Raw genomic sequence first — 22,948 nt, forward strand, 5'->3', positions numbered from 1 at the left:
TACAAATTAATTGAGATAACAACCTGCATATGAAATAGACGCACACAGTTATATACAGATGCACAAAAATACACATAAAGATAAAAGATACAGAAATCCTAGAAGAGAAAAAGCAACTAAAGTTTATTGGAAAAGAAGAAAATTGTATTCTTAGTGACATTTTTTTTTCCTGATTGTTTATTTTGCTTTTGACAGACGTGTTTCTTCAAAACTTCTTAGAAAAATGACAAGCTATTTCAATGGGTTACCGTAGGGTCTCAGTCATTATTTGTACACAAAAGGAGCCCTAAGCTTCTGGATCTTTCAAGAGCTTTAAAATAAACATTTTAATACACTTCAAGGTAATGGCTTCCAGGCAGATAAAGCCACTGATACAGAAAGAATGTCACAGCTAACAATAAAAAGCTAGATGTTTTTGTCAACATTTTCCCCAGATACTTTAGGGGAAATTAAGAAGCAATATTCCTATGAGTGTTGGAAAAACCTACTGCTGGATGAATCATTGCATTAGTTTAATTGTCTTATGATATTTCATGTACAAGTACTGTAGAAATTATTGAAATGAACCTCATAATCATTTTCTCTCTCTGCCACATTTAAGTTGTTACGTAAAGTGTTATGTAAGTGTCATTAATTCAACACACATTAATTGAGAATTTTGGGTAGGAAAGGCACCATGTCAGGCACTGATCAGGGCATGGATGGAAAAATTAATAAAAGATAGTAGATATGCCTTGGAATTTCTAGGTTTATCTGCATCTTTGATTCTCATGTGTGTGTGCTGCACGTGTGTATAAAGACGGAACAGCTTAAATATAATTTGAAGTCCAAAAAAGATAGTGTGATTCCTTATGAAAAGAGGTGTAGAAACAAATGTAATTAAATATAATTAGGTACATATGTAGATGAATAATTGTTTTTCTGGGGTTTTTTTGCATCACGAAATTCCTTTAGAAGGATGGGAAACACATTATTCTACTTCGTGCTTCCTCCATTCCTCAAAATTACAGTGTATTGCTGTGTAATTATTTTTTAATCTAGAAGTATCCACAAAAGGTTAGATAATTGCAACAAATTATTTTAGGAAATGAAGTAAAGAGAAATCAAATGGTAATTAAAAATGCAGAAAACCATCATCTTTTATTTTTAAATAGCTAAACGCATTACATCCTATCCTGTCATGAGTGTATTTTTCTCTTCTCTTCCTCTTGGGCAGGTCAAGTGTGAAAATAATAAGTTTCATGACGCACAGAAATAAGTTTAAAAATCTTGCCAGTATTTACTGGGAAAACGTATCATCATGGAATTAGGCAGCGCGGCAGAACATGGAGTGATGCTGACAGAAAAATATTAGATATAAAGTACTATTTACTGATTATTATAGCTACCGCTTTTTTTTTAAGTGTTTTGTTACAAGTATTTGCTAAAGCAAATGAAAATTGTCCAGTTTAATATCTTTTAAAATGCTTCACCTAACTTCTGAGAAGTCATTTGTTAGCTATTTTTCATTGTTATGGATGAATATAAACAGCCACCTGCAAGGGCAGTTTAGAGTGGCGATATGTCACAGCCTTTGTCACCAATGCTATTCACATCATCACGGGCCCCCGTGGCTGTCCTGCGTTGCATGAGTTACTTAGCAGAACAGCAGTAGCGATCATGCGAGGTATCCTCAGAGTCACTCACTACCTGGACTGGATTTCACAGAGGTCTGCTGAGATCTGGGATAGAATTTGTACTTGTGTAATCAAAACAGTGAGAGAGAGACAGGACGAGGAGGGGTGGGAGAAGACTGCCAACCCCAGCTGCCTTTTCTGCAAGGTCTGTTTGGGGATGTCTGCAGTCCTATCTCACTGCCTCCCAGAAGCTTCGTATTTATTTGTGCTTTACACCTTGCCCACCCCTGCTCAGTGGCTCTCCAGCCTGTGACGCCCTCTTGTTCCTTTCTGCGTCTCTGCGGGATCCATCACCCAACACCCATCTCTATTTCCATATTGTCTAATTCTGGCTTTGACGGTTGGGCGCTCTTTAAAAATGCACAAGCCTTAATCCCTTTACTACTTCTCTGCCAAAATTTGTGACCTTGTAACATCCCTTTCATTGATTTTCAGGGCTCTTACTGACGTCTTCTGGTATCATTTAATCTTCCCAGTGACTTGTCTTCCAATCACATTGGTGGTTCTCACTGGAACACCAACCCACAGGGGACATTTGGAAACTGTTCCAATGACTGAGGGCTCTCCTGGCATTTGGTGGGCAAGGACCTGGATGACATATGTCCTGTAACGTGTCCTGCACAATGGAAAATTACCCCCTGTCTTGTGCAAGTAACAGCAGTCTTGGCAGACATGAGGGTGAAAAACCCATTAATAATTATGTAAGACTAGAGTTTCTCTCTTCCACATACGCATACAAGAATTTTTTGCAAGTAAGTTAATTTTTTCTACTTCTAATTTTTTTTAAACTAAAAATACAGTTTTAGTATACATTGCACTGTAGGACTCTAGTGACAATGTATTTTGCTTAATGGAGATATATGCCAAGAATTATTCTTTATTTTGTACATCGCAGAACTGGCAAAACCGCATCCAAGTTACCGATAAAACATACCCACCTTCCTTGGCCACCGCAGGTCCAATGTCTGATAGCTTTTTCATGTTTCCTCGTAGAATTGTGTGCGAATATTTACAGATGAATATTTACATACTAAAGCAGTATTTTTTTAAAGAATTGCTTGTACTTAGATTATAAATTAGGGCATGACATTACTTTTTAAAAATACGTATATATAATAAGTTATTTTGTCAATAATTTTCCATTTATATTAGTATAAGGAGGAGATATTAACCTTATTAACCTTATTTGTTCAAAAACATAGAGGGATATTGAGTCTAAGAGTTGAGCTGTACAGAACCAGATTATACCCTTTCATGGAAAAAGCAGGGTGGTCAGGAGGGGTACGTGAATTGGAAAACCAGGTTGTAATGAGTAATTCCTTGTAGCAGGCATGGTGTCTTAGATTCTAATGTGTACATAGCAATGCAGAACCAGCCCAGCGATGGCTGAAACCACTGTGTGATGACAGAATAGTTCCAAGGTGTAAACCAGGTACTGAATGATAACAACGAAGTCCTTAACATGGTCTGTTGCGTGGTCTGGCCTGTCTACTTCTCTAAACATCTGGCATCTTCACCTCCCTTCATCCTGCACCCCCTGCCCTCACTTTCTGAGCTCCAGCCCCATCAACCTCCTGTCAGACATCTGTTTCCCCAGATTCTCTTCTTCCTCAGGGCATTTGCACATGCTGATCCTTCTGCCTAGAAAGCTCAGTGTCTTCCCCTGACTTCCCCTCTGCTTCCCTTGATGAAATCACTCTCTAGAATGACTCCAGTGTTTTGTTTTGTTTTGTTTTGTTTTTTAATGCATGTTTGTTCGTTTGTTATCCTGGCTCAATATTACTTCATGGAAATCCCTCTACGTCCAAAAGCAAAGCTCTCACTGATTCTTTTAGTGGGTGCATGATATCCCTTTGTGAGCGGGGTAATCCTATATTACAGATGTGGCATTTCCCTACTGATGAGAATTTATACCTGAAGTACCATATTTTTCCACCCTTCACCATTTTGCAATAAGCATCCTCGTGCATGGATGAAGAGTCTACTATGAACGCTTCCTCCAGAGTTAAATGCAGCCCTTCCTTCCACAGGGAAACTTTCCTGGCTTCTCAGACCAGATCAGTTCTAGGTTGATCAATCTTCATGTGGTTCTTCTTCCTAAAAATGATCATAATTATAATTTTAAGTTTATTTATGCAAAAGCTCAATTCCTCTATTTCCCAGAGGACAAGCATCCAACGGTTTCAGTACATCCCTGCAGCCCTAGTGCTTGGTAGGGTCGCAAAAAAACATACAAAGGATGAAGGAGAGAATGGATGCAGTATTACACCTGGCAGCATCCTCCCTTTAACTCTTCCAAGTGATGCCTGCACGCTCTGCCTTTTGTCTCTTACCCACTTCTATAGCTGACGTTCCCTCTTCTAAAAATTCAGCTGATACAGATTTTAAAAGGACACATGGAAGAGACTGCGAGCTTCAAGGACCTGACTTCTCTATGGCTCAGTATTAAACTTCAAATACCAAAACTGATCTTTTGACCCCTGCTCTCCTCATTAGAGTGGAGTTACTCGTATTTAAACACAAACAGACATGTTTTTGAACAGTGTCATGTTCTGCCTTCGCCACCCACCATACTCCAACAGAAAATATATTTCCCCAGTGGGGGTTAAACAGAAAGCTATTTTAAATAGACTACACTTCATTTAAGCAGATATCCCTGCAGGCTCCAATCCTGCTTACAAACATAAGCAAAATAAAACCCACCATCATTATGATTATTAGTTGGAAAAAAAGGAGTCAAGGGTCAATGTTCACCCAAGAAAAAAAATTGCAAAACCATATAGGATACTATTGCTGTAGACAGACGACATTGCTATTTGTTATTGCACAAAGAATAGGTTTTTTAATTTAAAAAAAAATCTATTATGAAAATCAACTGGGACATGAGAGCACCGGGAATGAGAAATGGTGAAAAGAAAACAGAAATCCAGATGGAACAGAGATTGAAATCCAGTAACATTACCGAAGTTTACGAGCCCAAGTTATAGCGCCTTCTGATTTTCATTCACATCCTGGGTTTGTCCTGACCCCTCAGCATGGCATCTTAAATTCCTGTGTCTCCAAATTCACACCCCTAAATCTGGCATAATTATAATGATACTGACCAACCTCAAAGAGATGTTAGGTAGCTTAGAAAGCCTGCAATTATCATACAAAAGTCTGATACTGCTATGGTTATCATTACCCCAGACATTCCACACCTATTTCAAACATCAAAGTCCAGACAAGCTCGCAGATGAATTAGGATAAAAACATGGGCTTATTCGCCACATGGCGAAATTCCATTCTGATGGTTCACCTTTAGGACCGCATCCTGGAAAGATCGTCTGATGTTTCAAAATACACATCCCCCTCCTCCATTAGGTTTCCAGCTAGCCCGACCTGTGGACTAGGGGAAGGCGTTTGTCCTAAATTAAGCCAATCTGAGCTTCTCTTCAAACTTAGAGACAACTCCAGCATGTGTCCGGAGCTGTAAAATCAGTCTGTGTGTAGCCATACTTAGTCACGTGAAAACAAAGAGAATGAGCTTGCAAAGAGGATGAGGACACGGAAGCACAGGGCAGAGTACAGACAAAAGGGGGAAGTGAGTCTTCGCGGCTTTCCACTTCCGAGGTCCAGATTCTGTTGTGGGCTGCAGTGCCGTCCTGTCCCTGGGCTTGCGAGAGATCCCACCCACCCTCATACTGTACCTCCCCCTCCTCCATTTGTAAATGCAAGCTGGTTACTTGCCATCTACAGAATTCTAACCAAAGATCTATTTTAGTATCAGGTGAAGGGCTGAGAATAATAGACCCTCATAGAGAGTGGAACTTGCTGTCAGGAAAGGGTCATGTCCCGGCGGGGGGTTGGGGGGGGTTCCCATCCCAAAGGGAGAACATGATGGTCCACACCATTACAATGAAGCATTTGACTGAGCTATTATCTGTTGGCTCTTGGGCTGAAAGCTTATCAAAGATGGAATGTTAGTGGAAACAGTAGCATATAACAACATACGTGAAAGTGTGTTGTTTGCACTTTGAGATGTTTAGTTTTAACACAGGATACGCTCCAGACCTCCATTCACCTATAAGCGCATGAAGAAAACCTGGGTCAATGATTTAAAATATTTGAGATCGTGACAAAAAAAATTAATCATGAATCACATGAGCTGCAGGAGGTGGAAACACCAGGTCCTACGGGTAAAATTGATGCAATGATTTAAAAAGTACAGAATTGAAATATTGGGTGTCTATATATCAAATCTGCCCCTCCCCACTCCCCATGTTTTTAAAGCAGTCTTCTAATATTTGTTCTCGGAAGTAATCATTTGTTCCCGGAAGTAATAATCTTTGCATTTCATTGTAATCACTACATCTCATTCCATCACTACATTAGGCAGTCAGGAGGAAGGGTCAGGACCGGGTCACGGTAAGAAATGCTCCTACCTCATCCCTCTGTTACCCACCCATGGTCTGTGGCTGAGCTCAGCCAGCAGAGAAAAGGGGTGCTGGGGGTGCCGAGCACTGGTCCCAGCTCATAATCACAGGCGGGGAGCATTCATGGTAAAAATAGGGTTTGGAGAGTGTCCTGATTGGCAGTGTCTTGTGGGAATGTTTCTTAGCAATTTGAGCGCCCCCACCCCATCCCCCAGAATGAAGTCAAAAGACAGCCCAGGAAGTTTCAGGGCAATGGGAGGGTGAAACTCTGAGGAACAGTGACCCATAAAAACAAGTATCACTTGAGTGACTCTCAGAGCTAGGAAGGAAGTGGTGATTGCATACCTACGTGTGTGGCCACACACACCCCCACACAGGGGAGCCTTCCTCGTGCTCCTCTTGGGGAGGACTCAAAGAGCACTGCACAAGGAAAAGATCAACATTTATTTCATGAAAGATCCCTTCTGTTTTTCCCCCACCATTGTTTACCAGAAACGCTGGCCATGATGAAGGCTGTAACTTCAGGTCACAGTATACCAGGGGGTGAGAATCCATCCCTGGACAGATTGAAAATGAACTAGAGAAAGAATGAGTTTCACTGAGACAAATTTAATTTATTGAAAGTCCTTCAGATGTTTTGGTCCAACCAGCACCCCGTTTTTTGGAAACCTGTATTTTTCCTAGCCCTTTTGGACCTCATGGGATGGAGAACCCCAGCACCTCCTCACTCTCCCCCTAGTGTGACATTTGAAATAATTACAGCACGTTAGGTGAAGATGTTTAATACTTGGTCATAATGTGAATGATGGGCAGCTAAGGTTGGAATATATGAATGGATTGGAAAATATCTTATCAGCATATCTGCCTTTGTGGAGCCATTTTTCCCCCACACTTGAGGTTCCGGGGAGAACTGTCAGTCATAGAGTATGTCCCTCCCCTCACCTGTATGCCCAGGCTCAGAACTAAACATGTGATGCAGGCTTGGCCATGGGCTGAACTCCATTTTCCTTAAATAGACCAACTGGTCCTGGGTGAGCTTATGACAAGAACAAGATCATTCATGAGTCTCCCCTTGGATTCTATATTTAAATAATGGAGAGAAAACTAGGAAATACACTAAGAATCTAACAGTGACTCATCTTCCCCAGACACACGAAGGAAATCCAACTATAGTAGGGGATACCAAGGTTACATTTGGAGGGAAGCAGTAAACGTAGAGATAGACGTACTGGAAAATTGTTTAAACTCTGAAGTGTGTTGAGTCTGAATCTAGAGTCTAGAACAAATAACTTGATCTAATAAATTTCCCTTTTAGTTTTAAGTTAGTCTGAGTTGGTTCTGTCCTAAAGACTCCTGATACAGTCCCGAGGGTGTGCGTCTGGGTGAAGGGACAAGTGTGACTTCAGGTTTTCCCCAGCTATGGAGTAGTCAAGTGTTGGTCGTTATGCATCAGACAGTTGACTTGGGGGTGGGACATCTTTGGATATATGGCAAGGAAGACACATACTGGCTCAGAAATCAAGAGTAGGACACAGCATGACTTTTTGGCATTGCTAACAGTAATGGTCCTTCCTCTGGAAACTTGCCAAGCATCCTGGGGGTGAGGAGACAGCCATCTTGGAATTGTGTCAGGTCCTCGATGCTGACAAGGTCAGGAAGAGTTTACTGAACCAGGCTGGACTGATCACACTTTCTCTCCTATTTAGAAATGGTCTTGAGAGTTGCTAGTTAGTCAGAGTGTGGGACTGGAACCGCCACATGGAAACTCGGGGGCTGTGGCAACGCCATTTCCTGTTAAAGAGGAGAAGCAGAGAAAGCCATCATGCGGAAATGGAAAACTGATGCAGATGTGCAGAAATAAACAAGAGTAATGGAAAGAGAATTTTGATGGCTCTCCTGGGCTTCATCTCATTGTCTTCTGCAGCTCAACGCCTTTCCAGCCCTTATGTTACTCCTCCCACTCTGTAAATTCAATTAAACGTCACTGTGTGTTTATCCAGCCATTGCTTGGGTTCTGTTCACTTGTAACTGTAATGATTCAAAATAAAATAGCTGTGTCATCAGTACAATAATTTGGATGGCAAGGGTAGTAATAATGTTAGCAAACATTTATCGAGCATTTTTCATACCTTTCTACAACGTATTATATAATCTTCACTATTACCTCATGAGATAAATACTATTTTTAGTCTCAATTTAAATATGATGAAGTGAATGTTGACATACATTGTTACCTCTTTGGCTGAAGAATTATTCAGGCAAATTATTACTATAAATTAAAGAACTAAAAAATACTGGTTTTCCTTTCAATAAGCTATGATATTGTATTAAACGTCCGACAGAAAAGTGAAGCATAACCCCAGGGGCAGAGTAAGTTCTTTTTTTATACAGTTTTTTTTTTTTTGTATTGGTTACTCACTAGCATGGGATGATAATTATTAAGAAGTAAGTTCCAACCATCAGGTGGCATTATAAGTCATTTTGATAAAGACTATTATTTGATTGAAAAAGTCTCCCAAAACAACAAAGAACATGCTATCCCGCTGACACTGAGCCTGTTTAAAGTTCTCATAGAAAATTCTGTGAATATGTTCGGAGAGATAACACTTGGTGTGTTGTGACTTCAGTACCCGGTTTTGTTTTCCTCTGGTATTTTTCTTACTTGAAGCTCTGGTTTTATATTTTAAACAAATGCTTACATGACTCAGACAATTTGATGTAACATGAAAGAACAACTTTGCCCCTAGCGAAACAGAACTTCCGTGGGCTACCTAAATTAAATGTCTGGGAGAAAAAAAAAAATTAACGATAGGGAATGTCACCTATGACATGAGCTCCCACAATATAATTCAATATAAAGCCAAGATTTCAACCTGATACCATTGTATCTTCTCTGCACTTTGTGCGCTTTTATGCAGTACTCATTAGCTATTTTTGAGACAATCAAAGTAGGCTGGATCCAGTGTTGAACTGCATCCAGGGATGACTTGTGTATGATTCAGAATGATTTCATTTCAGAAACCTACCCCTATCCTAGTTTCTTGCTGTCACTATGCCACGGGTGGCTGAAATGCCTTTTCACTGCATTACCAATTGTTTTCATGTCTGGCCCCCCATTAGACGGATTTCCTTAATACCAGAAACTGTGCCATCCTTAGTCACCTTTCTTTCTTTGGTGCCTGGTGCCTGGTGCCTGGTGAGCACTTAATAAAAAAGGGTAAAATATATATCAATATTATACCCAACAGAGGATCATCCAGGGTTCTGGGACACTCACATAGCTAAGACACAGCTCAGCTGACAGGGTACAGGAGTAGTCTGGCCACCTATTATCTCTCTCTTTGCTGCTCTCATCCAAATCTTTCCTAGAGTCTTCAAGGAATCCGGGTGCCTAGGAAGTCTGGAGATGTTAAGCTCTAGAGAATCCTTAATACGGTTAGCTCTCCGAGTCCTGGTGAGTGTGGTGCCCGCATAGGTCACCTTCCCAACATACCCTGGTCACTAGTTTTTGTTGTCATTGTTGTTGTTTTTGTTTTTTAATCTCCCCTCCAATAATCTTAGCCTGCAACCTACATCAAGAACCGCGCCCATGGTCATACCGTAGACTTTGCCATTACCCACGGTGACAGCCTCTCTGTAATGTTAATTTCAAATATCACACTCCGATCACTGCCTTCATTCTTCTGTTTGTTCCTACTAGACTTTGGATATCTAAAACCTTACACCCATGGGCCTTCAGTTCACCAGCTCTAACATCTTCTCCCTCCTCTTTGCCTCCTGCAGTTCACCCCTCTCCTACCTGACTTGGATTCAAGGTTCATCATGACGACCATCCCCTTATATAAACTCTTGATTTCCATGACCCTCTTTCCCTCCAGTGTATTCTCCTAGCCAAGTGCCCAGTCCTGGGTGAATATAGCCCTCTATCTCTTCTGCACTTACACCGGCGGAGAGACTATGGCTGGAGAAAAACTCACCACCATGCTGACTGGACCCAGTTTCCATTTATGTCACTGACTTCCAGCGGCTCCCTCCTACTGCCCTTCCCCTGTTCAATTCCCTCTTCCCCTGTTCTTCCTGACTCTTTCCCATCTTCTCTTCTGTCCCCAAGCTCCTAACATCACTCTCAGCTAAAGACTTTGTCTTCTGCTTTACTGAGAAAACTGAAGAAATCAGAAGAAAATGTCCTGACATTCCAGCAACCACATATAAAAACCTAAACAGGAAATCACGCTCTAACCTGACTCCTGGGAAAGGCCAGTCCTTCCACGTGTGCACCAGACTCCGTTCCCCATCACCTGCTCCACGGCAGGACATGGCTTCCTCTCTTTTGCTTCTCCATTTCACTAATTCTCTCTATTGCATCTTTCCCATGAATGTATGAACATGTTATAGTATTTCTCACCTAAAAGAAAATGAAAAAAAAATTAAAAGCTACTTTCTCACTTTTCTGCTCTTCTTTACAACAAAGCTTCTAAAAAGAGTTATTTATACAGGAAGTCTCTAATGTCTAACTTCTCACCCTTTCTTGACTCCATTCTGGTGAGGTCTTCTCCATCCCCACCCACTTAACATGAACAGCTCTTTCAAAATCTTGCATGGCACTCATGTCACCGAGTCCAGTGGTCACTTCTTGATTTGCATTCAGTGGGATCCATCAGCAGTGTTTGTCACAGCTGATCACTCTGTTCTTGAAACACGACCCCTTACCCCACTCCCTTTGGCCTCCAAGACACCTCATTGGCTGTTCCTTCTGAGTTTTCTTTGCTGGATCATCCTCATCTCTTGGATTTATAAACATCGTTGCTCATCACCTAGTCTTTCTACCTCTTCTTTATCCGTATATATTCCTTAGGTGATCTCTGATGAGTCCGTAATTTTATCTCCAACCCAGTCCTTTTCCCTGAACTGCAGAATCATTTATCGGATGCCCCTGCCATATTTCAATTTGGAAATATGATAGTATCTAAAACGAACATCCCCCGAATTAAGTCTTGGTTAGGTTTGCCCTTCAAAAACACAACAAAACAAAACACCTTGTCCCACTTGCAATCTTTCCCAAATCCGTAAATACTGATTCCATTCCTTTTTATTTCAGCTAAAAATACAGATGCATGCTTGATGTCTTCCTTTATAATAACAACCTGCATTCAATCCACCAACAAATCCTATTGGATCATCCTTTATCTATCCTGAATCTCACTACCTATTATTTTTCAACTCCTGCTGAATCCTGGTCATTTCTTACTTGGTCTATTGCAGAAGCCTCCAAAACTCATTAATCTGCTCTCCCCTTTGCTCCTATGTTTGCTAAGCTTAGCTTCTGCTTTATTTAATAGGAATACACAAGCAATGACATGAACAAGATAGAAACTTCCAGGAGGTTCTGTAGTCATCTGGGACCTGCTGCCTTCCATCCCGCTGTTCCTGGTACTAATCTAAGAAATCTGCTCCAACCCCAGGCACCTGTCTGCACTTTGTGGAGCACGGAGAGAAGATAGCATAGCAAAGAGGTCGCTCCCTTCCTTCAAGGAGTTTCACTGGGAGTTTTCACATGAAATTTCGACTGACTTATTATTACCCAGAACTTTGTGACTTGGCCTGACTACGAGAAGTGGGGAGGTATAGGATCTCCTCATCAATGTGTCGAACTAATAACCAGGGTTCTGTTACCAGAAAAGAAGATAGTAAATATTAGGAGATATCCAGCAGTTTCTGTCACATTTTCACATTGTGTGTTCTTCAGCAGCTGCAATTGTTTTCAGCAAGAATGACCATCCAGGCATCTAATGGCTGTATGAGGAGAAAGAGACCATCACCTTCATTCTTGGAAGAGCCTCTTGTTTGTTCTCCTTACCTTGGCCCCCAGATGTCTATTCTTACAGAGCAGCCAGAGTGAAATTTCAAAAATATATCTGACATTATCATTCTTCACCATAAAACTATCCAATGACATCTCATCATGTTTCCAGGGCGGTTGCCCCAGGGTTGTACCCCTGCCTCTTCCTTCATTAGAAGCCAATTACTCTTACCCAAGTTTCAGGAGGCAGCAGCAAAGAGAAAAACAAAAATCTAACCTAATTGGTTAGAACCAACTAGGCCCAAGATGGCGGAGGATTTGACTTCCAGTAGACCTTGAAACTATTTAAACACCCACGGTAATCTACAGTGGCAAATGACACACCCACCAGCGCCATGACAGTTGACGATTGCCATGACAACTGGAAAAGCCCTTACAAGGATGGAAAAGGAGAGTTGCATCAGTTCTGGGTCCACACCACATCCCTGTTCTCAGTAACTCATGAATATTCCTCCCACTCTTCCCAGTTCCCTCCCTGTACCTCAACCCTCTTCTGGTGTCTCTGCTCAGATTGGGTTGCCAAGTTAATTTGCAGACTAAGTTCCTGCTTCTGCATTCTCTGGCCATTGAATAAAGCTTGTACTGGTACGGTCTCTGCAGTTGGTTTCATTATTTCCAAATCCAGTCGGAAAAAGAGCCTCCCTGACCCGGGACAGGGGGTCTCAGCCTGGGCTGGGACCTGAGTAATTCGGTAACAATCCTACTCAGAGTAGCATCCAAAATCCTTACAACAACCTGCAAAGTCCTGCACAGATTTCCCTCTGGCTACCTCCCTGATCTCATTGCCATTGACTTTCCCCGCTTGCTCACTGTTCTACACACACAAGGTCCTCCCTGCTGTTACTCATAGATGTCACACACAGACCCACTGAAGGGCCACAGCACTCACCACTCCGTCCGGCTGGAACATCCTTTTCTCAGCGTCCATGTGGTTTACGACGCATGAATTCCTTAGTGAGGTCTTTTGCAAATGCTCTACACAAGAGAACGTCCCCCGGTGACTATCTAGTCCCTTTTACCCTTTTATTTGTTGTTCATTTACATATTGTGTTATATTTTTGTTTAATTGTTTTTATGATTTTTTGTGGTCTCTTCCCATTATCACGTAGCCTTTTCAAGGGCAGGGATTTCTTCACATTTGTTCACTATTCTATCTCAAAACACCAAGAACTGCATTTGGTACCCGGAAGACGTTCAATATATAATAGGGAGTAAATTACATTTATTAATAGAAGTTGGGACAAAGTTAATATCCACTGTAGAAAAGAATTTTTTGAGTTCATTAACTTTAGTTTTCTGCATACCTTTAGATGAATATTAATTACTCATTAAATAATGTTTCTATATGGAAGGAAAATCCGCCTCCCCAAAATGTGTCTCTTTGGCATGAGGATTAATTTAGGCTGTTTTAAAAAACAAGACTCAGGACATTTTTCTAGTCCCCTCCCCCTTAACTGCATAAAAGAATTTAGATAAAGTGCCGGTTTCCAGAATAGACTTACTACCAGAGCTATCTGGAAAGAGCATGGGCTAGGCGTGGTGAGAGAAACTTGGCAGGACTCGAAGATCAGAGTCCACTCTGCACCCGATTAGCCCTGCCTGGCCCAGCAAACATTTGTTTAGGAAACATTTTATCTCTGTGTGAATTGCCTCCCTCCCCTTTGAAGTCCCCAAACATTACCCCCAACATCCTCTTTTGTCTTTAGCTGAAGATGACATGTAGGTGAAGGTTTTAGTTCATTTTGGAGAGCTCGTCTTCCTGCTCTGTCCCATGTATACATGTTACTAAACTTCTCTTTGATTTTCCGTTGTTAACGTCTCATGTCAATTTCATTCTTGCATCTGTCAAAAGAACGTAGAAGGATAGAGGGAAATTTCTTCCTCGCCGACAGCTTGAGGGGTAAGATTCGAAGGGCTGCTACATAAATTCTCTTGATCATTCAGTCTCCTGGTATGAAACATGACAACTAAATACCTCCCATTTCAAATGTTCATGAACTTTAAATAGATTTTCCTTGTCGAGGAGTATTGCTCAAGGAAGAATCGTTCTCAAATTTAATGAGGCATCTTAGAGTTACACACAAATAGACTCACTAAAGCCACATTTTTCAGAGTGAATGAAGACTTTTAGAAATCTTCAGGTATATAAATAATGTGATTGGTGACTTCAACCTTTGATGAGGGCATTGAAAGAGATTTTTATAGTACTGCCTTTGACAATTTTCTATTACGAGTACCCAAAAAGTTTCATGATTTCTCCTCAAACATAGATGTTTGGTTGAAAAACTCCCCTGTATTCTTTTTGAAGTGTCTCTTCATAAATGACTACTATACTGAGACTAACTTGACTTAATCTAATTCAATACTTGGCTTCTATTTTCATACCTTAGGCTGGTTGGTTGTCTGTTAGATCTTGGGTCTAAAGAAATTAAATTTCTTAGCTGAATTCAGAGTTAAAAACTACTTTCCCTTATGTCTCAGTCCTAAGTGGACTTTTTTTGCTCTCCTTTTAGATTGGATTATTAATTAAAATATATGAAATTTATTTATTGAGTACTTACTATTGAATCTTTAGCCCAATGCAGGAGATACCATCAGTCCATCTTGAAGATGATAATCTAAGACTCATACGGTCTTTTCATATATTTAAGATCTATCTGCATTTTCTTATTCTGATAATTTTTAATTATCTCCTTCGTCCACTTTTTCATTGGTTGTTAATTATTTTCTTAATTAGTTGAAGGGGCTTTTTTTTCTATATCAGGGGAATTAACTCTTTGCCTGAAATTTGCACTTATTTTCTAGTTCATCTTTAGGCTGATTTTTCTTACGGTGATTTCGGCCATGTTGGAATTTAAAAATTTTTTATTTTTGAGTGGTCCAATTCATCAGTATATTATTTCCTGACTTCTCTTTTTGTTTTGTCTTGTTTTTGTATCATATTTGGAAAGGGCCACTTCATTTCTGAGATTAAGAAAGAATTATTCCCAGGCCAATTAGGATGACGACTGAAAAGAAAAAAAAAAAACTCAGAAAATAAGAAGTGTTAGAGAGAATGCGAAGAAACTGGAACCACTGTGCATTGTTGGTGGGAATATAAAATGATGCAGCTGCTGTAGGAACCAGGAAGGAAGGTTCTTTAAAAACAAAACAGAGAATTACCGTAAAAATCCAGCAACCCCGCTTCTAGGGGTATACACAAAGGAACTGAAAGCAGGGAATATTAGTCACAATAGCCAAACAGTGGAGAAAACTCGAATGTCTTCCAACAGATAAATGGATAAACCAAGTGTGGTATACATATAATGGAACCATTCAGCATAAAAATGTAATGAATTCCTGGTACCTGGTACCACACAGATGAACCCTGACAACATTGTGCTAAGTGAAATAAGCCAGACACAAAAGGGCAAATATTACATAATATTCTCTTTGTCTGTGGTTCCTAGAACAGTGAAATTCATAGAGACAGAAAATAGAACAGTGGTTGCCAGTGGCTTGGGGAGGCCCGGTGGGGAGTTCCTCTCTAGTGGGTACAGAGTTTCAGTTTGAGATAATAAAAAAACTCTGGAAATGGATAGTGGCGTGGGTTTCACAACAATGTGAATGCCTTTATTTCCACTAAATTGTCCACTTAAAAATGGTTAAAATGGTAACATTTCTATTATGTATATTGTACCGTAATTTTAAAAAATTATCCCAGCTTATCATTTAATACTTCTATAGTTTCAGTTTTATATTAGATACTGGTGGCAAGAACCCAGCCAATTTTAAATAAGAAAAGTTTATCGGAAGACACTTATTTATTCAGTTTTATGCTAGTTTGTTTAACATGAAAATCAAATTTAGCTTTTAAATACTCATAAAAATTTCATTGTGGAGACTTTCCTGAAATGTGTGTTTGAATAGAAGGTAAAGTAAAATCTGCTCTTATTACTTCAAAAAGGGAAAAGGAGGACTTACCTTGCAGGTCTGCTTTTTGCTAGGTATTATCAAAATTGGAATTGGATAAGTATATTAAAAGATAAATCAGGGCCAGATCTTATGTCCGTAAATTCTCTCCCTTTAGAAAATGTCAAGTTAGTTACATCTCTCGTGTTATGGTCTTTATTAGTGGAACGTTATATCTAGCTAAAGTTAATTTTTTGAAAACCCGTAAGAGAATATAAGAGTGATTTTAATCCCTTTTATTTTGTTTTTCAAACAGACAAGTGCATAAAAAAAATGCATTTCTTCAAAGACTGCAACTTCAACTATAATGACGATTGTTTTTACCCAGGAATTGCAACCAATATTTTTATATAAAATCCAAGGTTTCCATCTTATGTGATCTTAATGCTCCAAGGAGTGATACTGAATTTTCAGAAGTTACTCAAAATGCACATCTACTAACAATTCTAGGTCCCAAGTGGCTAATACAAAGTGATCAAGTGTGAGAGAGGAAAGAGATAAAGTCAGAGAAATTTCTGGAGCCAGATAACATAAGGCTTTGCACATTCTGGTAAAGCCTTTGGATTTTTATCCAATGTGATAAAAAGAGATAACAGAGGGAGTTTAGCAGAGGAGTAGTTTATATTAAAGGGATGTTTGGACTGCAGCGTTTGGAAGGTTCTGTAGAAAGGTAAGGGCGGAAGCAGCTAGACCAGTTAGACGGCTACGTCAGTGGTCCAGACAAGGCAGGCTAGTTGTGTGGTCGAGGGTAGTGGCAGGGAAGGTGTTGAGAAATAATTGGATTTGGGATAAGGTTTGAAGTCAGAGTCAGTGGGATTTGCTCAAAGATTAGCTATAACATGTTAGAGCAAATTTGGGAGTTCGAGATTTGCAAATATTAACTACTACATATAAAAATAGATAAAAAACCAATTTCTCCTGAACAGCACAGGGAACGATATTCAGTATCTTGTAATAACCTTTCATGAAAAAGAACATGAAAACGAATATACATATCTCTATATATGACTGGGACATGATGCTGCACACCATAAATTGACACATTGTAACTGACTGTACTTCAATTAAAAAAAAGTTAGAGAAAGGCGTCAAGGATGAGTCTGAGATTTCAGGATTAGAAAATGTGTATTTGGAAGACACGGAAGATGAGATGGACACAGTGAAGCTGAACAAAAAGAGCTTCAGTGCCAGATGGAGTGGTTTGGGCTTGTTCCTGCAAGCGTGACAAAGTCGCTTTAGTTGCTCAGGCTGGAGAACAGCACGATGTGAGAGGTGCTGTCGGGGCACCTGGCCTGCGTTGTCTAGCTCAGCAGGACTCAAGAAACAGGACTCAGGGAGTTTCTGCCTGAGGGTGGGAAGACTTGTTCCTCCTCTTTCCTCCTTTGGGAATGGAGGCTCTCACGCCCTTGGCTGTCAGACATGCCCTCCAGTTCCCTGTGGAATCTGTCAGAGTGAGAGCACCTTAGAATTAGCAGGGTGGGTCATGCAAACCACTCCCCACCCTTCCCCCCAGGCACAAATGGAGTCGATCTGCCTCTCATAAAACTTTCCCGGCAGCAAAGTGAGCCGGCTGGAGGAAGCTCTCAGCCCAGGCTGTGTGATTGTGAATTATGGCTTTACTGCTTACATTTCACCAAACCTGGGCAAGTTATTTACCTTCCACGTGTTTCAGTTTTTACACTTGTGAAATGAGGTTAAAATAGTACTCATAGGGTCAAGGTGGGAACTAAATGAGTTTTACATTTCAAAGCATTTGGAAAGTAAATGTGAGCTGATTTTTTTTTCTTTAACTTTCAAAAAAAAAAATCAATGTGGACTAATCCTTAAAATATGTTCTTACAGTAAGCTTAGTATGGATTGATCAGGATTTCTCGTAGGCAACAATGAGAATATTATTTCTGAAGAAAAACAGCAGAATTTGATATCTGGAAAAAGGAAATTAAATTTTAAATGATAATGTTGAGCGACTGGGGGAAGAATGGTGTCTTCAACAAACAATAAGGAAAGAACCCGTATTTCAAGAAGAAGTTGGCAAATTCCTTTGGAAATGCATGTATTTAAGTCAATATTTTTGAATAGCCATCGGATACAAATGATATTTACAATGAAAATGATCATATAATTGCCTGCCACAAAGATTCTCTCTCGCTTTAATGAAGAGATTTCTTGATTAGGAGAAAAAAAGAAGAACAAAATCTTCAAGGAGCATAAACAAGGTGTGAACACATTCAAATATGAATTTATGAAAAAGGGACTATTTACCATTATGATAAGGCTGTGTTTTCTTTTTTAAATGCCCAGAAGCATTTCTCCTGGATTGAATGTCTGTTCTCATTGCCCTGCATTCCAAATTCTGTGTGTTTACATTGTTACTAGTCACATACAGTTACATGATTTAATTTATTGTATGTTTTCACATAATTATCAACCAGGAATATTTCCATTTTCATTAACCGTAAGAAAAAGATACTTCAGATACAAAAGCTTTTATTAAAAAAAAAAAGGTTGTGGAAGTAATTAAGATGATATTTGGGTATACTAAAAAGAAGTTAGAATTTGGGGTGAATATGGTCATTTATGGCAATTTTTCCTATACCCACTACTCATTTGAGAAACTTTCATTCTTAACATCTCTGGTAGGTAGAATAGTGGCCTTCCAAAAACGTCTGTGTTCTAATTCCCAGAACCAGGAAATACGCTACATGACATGACAAAGAAGCATGAAGGTATCGAATGGGACCAAGGTTGATAATCATCTGGGCTTGAGATGCAGAGATATATCCTAGATATAAGGGGGGGTGATCACAGGGTTACAATAGGTCTAAGAGGGAGACAAGATCAGAAGAACCAGAGAGATGGCAGCATAAGAAAGACTAGACTGGCTATGGCTGGACTTGAAGATGGAAGTAGACCACAGACCAATGAAAGTAGGTAGCTTCTAGAAGCTGGAAAAGGCAAGAAAATAGGATTCTCCCCTTAGAACCTCCAGAAGGAACCAGCTGACACCTTGATTTTAGGCCAGTGAGATCCATTTTGGACTCCTGAGCCCCAGACACGTAAGGCAGTAAGGTTGTGTTCCTTTAAGCCAGAGTTTGTGAAAATTTGTTACAATAGCAATAGAGAACTAACATCACACCTAAGAGATACTGCAAAATATGTACCAAATAAAGTTAGAGAAAGAGTTCTGGACTCTCAAGAAGTGCAGGGGATGAAAATTCTAGCGAACAAATGTTTTCACTCAGGATTTATAAAACTAGTATCTCTCACCAAAGGAACTGACATTGGGTCTTAATACTCACGGCTCAAATTAGCACCTACAGCATTTTCATTTTAACGCCATACTCCAATCACTGTCTCATTCTAGCTCTAGAATTTTCATAGATTTTAGCACACCCACAATAGCAGTGAATATCAAGTACGGAAACTTCAGAAAAAATGTTTTATAATACTCTTGTTTAATGCATTAAAGTGGCATTCTTTATCAGATTTACCAAATCTGTCACATAGGGAATTTCTCTGGTTTGAATTTGATTCCATTCGGATTTAGATTAGTTGGTTTTATAATCGTTAACCTATATTTCCAGCACATTCCTAATTTACAATATTATTTTCAGCACATCACTTACCCTCTTCATTTCTTAGATTCCACATTCACAAAGAAATCATTAGAGACACTTAACCCAAGAAGTGAAGTGATGGTTAATTAAATTATGTCTGTAAAATAGTCTATACATTTAATAACCTCTTTCGTTTGAGTGTCCCAAAGCACAGTCTGTAAGCATTAATGAGTATTATTATCTCAAATTTACAAGGGGAAAGAAGGCAGAAGGGATTAACTAGATTAAAGAAAGCCATAAATTACTCAGTGGTGGGTAAACTCTCTCAGGCATTTTAATCTCTATTTTATGACACTGGCAACAGATATATAATAAGTAGATTATAACACTACACATAGGATATAATATTTATTACCAACAAAATCAATACTATCCCATGTCCTAAAACTATCCCATGTTAAAAATGTTCAAGAGAGCCTAGCCTGTGGTTAACATGACGTGGAAAGGCTTACTCATCTCTGTAACATTTCCAGGATTATGGCTCCCAGAACTAAGCATGTCATAAAGAGAAAGCTTTTAATGTGTGTCATTAGTCACATTAGCTTTGCTAAATTTGTGCAGGGCTCTCACAGTAGACAATGCATGGATTATATACAGCAATTAAAACTCCTTTTAAGAACTGCAATTAATTGAAGAGAATTTTTGGCTGTTGCATAAAAGCTGCAGTAAAAGCTTGGCCAAACTGCCAATGAAGTTAGTGGTGTCTTATTTCAGAGGGACACGTGGTGCAAACACCCAACAGCAAAGAAACCAATGACTAATAAATATTTAATCGAGGGGAATCTTTTGCAGTATCCTTGGTGGAAGCAAAGAAAGAAATATAATTGCACTGCAACATCAGGACGAATAAGTGGGATAATCTAATAAAAATTTTCAGACTAATAAAACTTGGAAAAAAATCATTAAAACATTTACGCAGTGAGGTAAATATATTTTCTATCCATCCATTGTATTGCCAATCACATCAAAATATTTCCACATAAAGGAATTCTAAGTTAGTTCATTGTCATAAGAATATTTTTGATACAATCGAACCTTAAATAATGTATTTCTAACATGTACAACAAAAATCTCGGGGATGTAGTTTCAAATAATATCATAAAACCAATGGGTGTAAAATCCACTGCCAAACTGAATTGCCAGAATTATCACATCATAATTTAGTTATCTACATTGGTATTTTGTACATACATCAAACTCAGTAGAACACATAGTTTAAAATAAAAGTCTAACATGCTCATTATTGAGCAAAATAAATTTTTAAATGTTCTGAATTATTGCTGACATGATAATATTTTTAGTATAACAGATATCATTTCCTTCATCATACCATGCTCAAGGTGCAAAAGAGTGTCATTTTTCTTTCTTTTTCTTGCCTGATTACCCTGACTAGGACTTCCAATACTTTTCTGAACAGAAGTGGCAAGAGTGAGCATACTTTTTTGCTCCAGATCTTAGAGGAAAAGATTTCAGTTTTTCACCATTGAGTCTGATATATACTCATATACAGTCTTTCATACATAGCTTTTATTATGTCAAGATAAGAGGCCCTTTATCACAAAAGTTTGTCAAACTTTGCCAAATGCTTTTACTATTGAGATAATCATGTTTTTTATCCTTCATTCTGTTAATGAGGTATATCACATTAATTGATTTTCACATGTTGAACCATCCTTTTATATCAGGGATAAATTAAACTTGCCATGGTGTATGATCCTTTTTAATGTACTATTGAATTCATTACCACATTAGTAATTCATTAGAGCTGATATCCCCGATTTGCTAGAGCAGTTAGGCAAGAAAAAGAAATAAAAGGCATCTAAATCAAATAGGAACGTGTAACATTATCTCTGTAGATGACATGATCCAAAAATAGAAAAAAAAAAAACCTATTAGAACTAATAACTGAGTTCTATAAAGTTGCAGGATAAATATCAACATAAAAAATCAGTTGTTTCTATACACTAACAATGAATTATCTGAAAAGGCAATTAAAAAGTCCCGTCTACAAAGCATCGAAAGAATGAAATACTTGGGAATAAATTTAAGATGAAAGAAGATGAAAGACATGTACACTAAAAACTACAAAATATTGATGAGCGAAATTAAAGAAAGCACAATTCGATGGAAAGACACCCTGTGTTCATGAAATTCTTAAGATGGCCCTACTACACAAAGATATGTACAGGTTCAGTGCAAACTCTATCAAACACCTAATGGCATTTTTCTCAGAAACAGAAAAAGTAATTCTGAAACTTCTATGGAACTACAGATTACCCTGAATAATCAAAACAACTTTGAGAGAGAAGAACAAAGCTGGAGGCCTCACACTTCCTCATTTCAAAACCTATGATAAAGTTATGGTAATTAAAACAGTATAGCGTTAATATAAAGACAGAAACCAATACAATAGAACAGAGAGCCCAAAATAAAGCAAGTATATACACTGAACTGATCTTCAACAAAGGTGACAAGAATATACAGTGGAGAAAGGATAGCCCCTTCCAAAAACTGGTGATGGGAAAAATTAATATCCACATGCAAATGAGTCATTGAAATTTGATCTGACATGATACATAAAAATCAACTCAAAGTGGATTAAAGACTTAAAGTCAATATTTAAAACTGAAAACTCCTAGGAGAAGCATATGAATCATAATATTAGTCTTGGATTTATTGGCTATAACATCAAAAGCATGGGAAACGATGGCAAAAAAAAAAAAATAGAGAAATGAGACTACGTCAAATGAAAAAGCTCCTGCCCAGCAAAAGAAGCAATTGCAGAGTGAAAAGATAATTTACAGAACAGAAGAAAACACTTGCAAACCATAATCTGGTGTATATATAGTATATGATCTGGTATATTAACCATATAAGGGGTTAATATCTAAAATGTATAAAAAAACTCTTTCAAAACAATAGCAAAAAATTAATCAATAAATTAAAAATGGGTAGCATCAAGGATTAAAAGAGTGTCACTTTTCTTTCTTTTTCATGCCTGATTGCTGGCTAGATGTTTCTCCAAAGAAGACATACAAATGGCCAGCAGGCATATGAAAAGAAATTCAACATCACTAATCATGAGGGAAACACAAGTCAAAACCACAATATCACCTCACATTTATCAGATTGGCTATTATGAAAAAAAGCAAAAGGTAAACAAATATTGGTGAAGTTGTGGAGAAGTTGGAGCCCAGTACAGTATTGTTGGGAATGTAAAATGGTTTTGGGGAGTGTAAAATGGAGCAGTCACTATGGAAAATAATAAAAAGTCTCCCCTTCAAATTAAAAATATGATCCAGCAATCCTATTTCTGGGTATTTACCCAAAGCAATTGAAATCAGGACCTTGAAAAGAAATTGCATTCGCGTATTTTTTGCAGAATTGCTCACGATAGCCAAGATGTAGAAATAATCTAAATATCCAATC

The sequence above is a fragment of the Vicugna pacos genome, chromosome 20, assembly GCF_048564905.1.
Source record: "Vicugna pacos chromosome 20, VicPac4, whole genome shotgun sequence".
NCBI classification, from domain to species: domain Eukaryota; kingdom Metazoa; phylum Chordata; class Mammalia; order Artiodactyla; family Camelidae; genus Vicugna; species Vicugna pacos.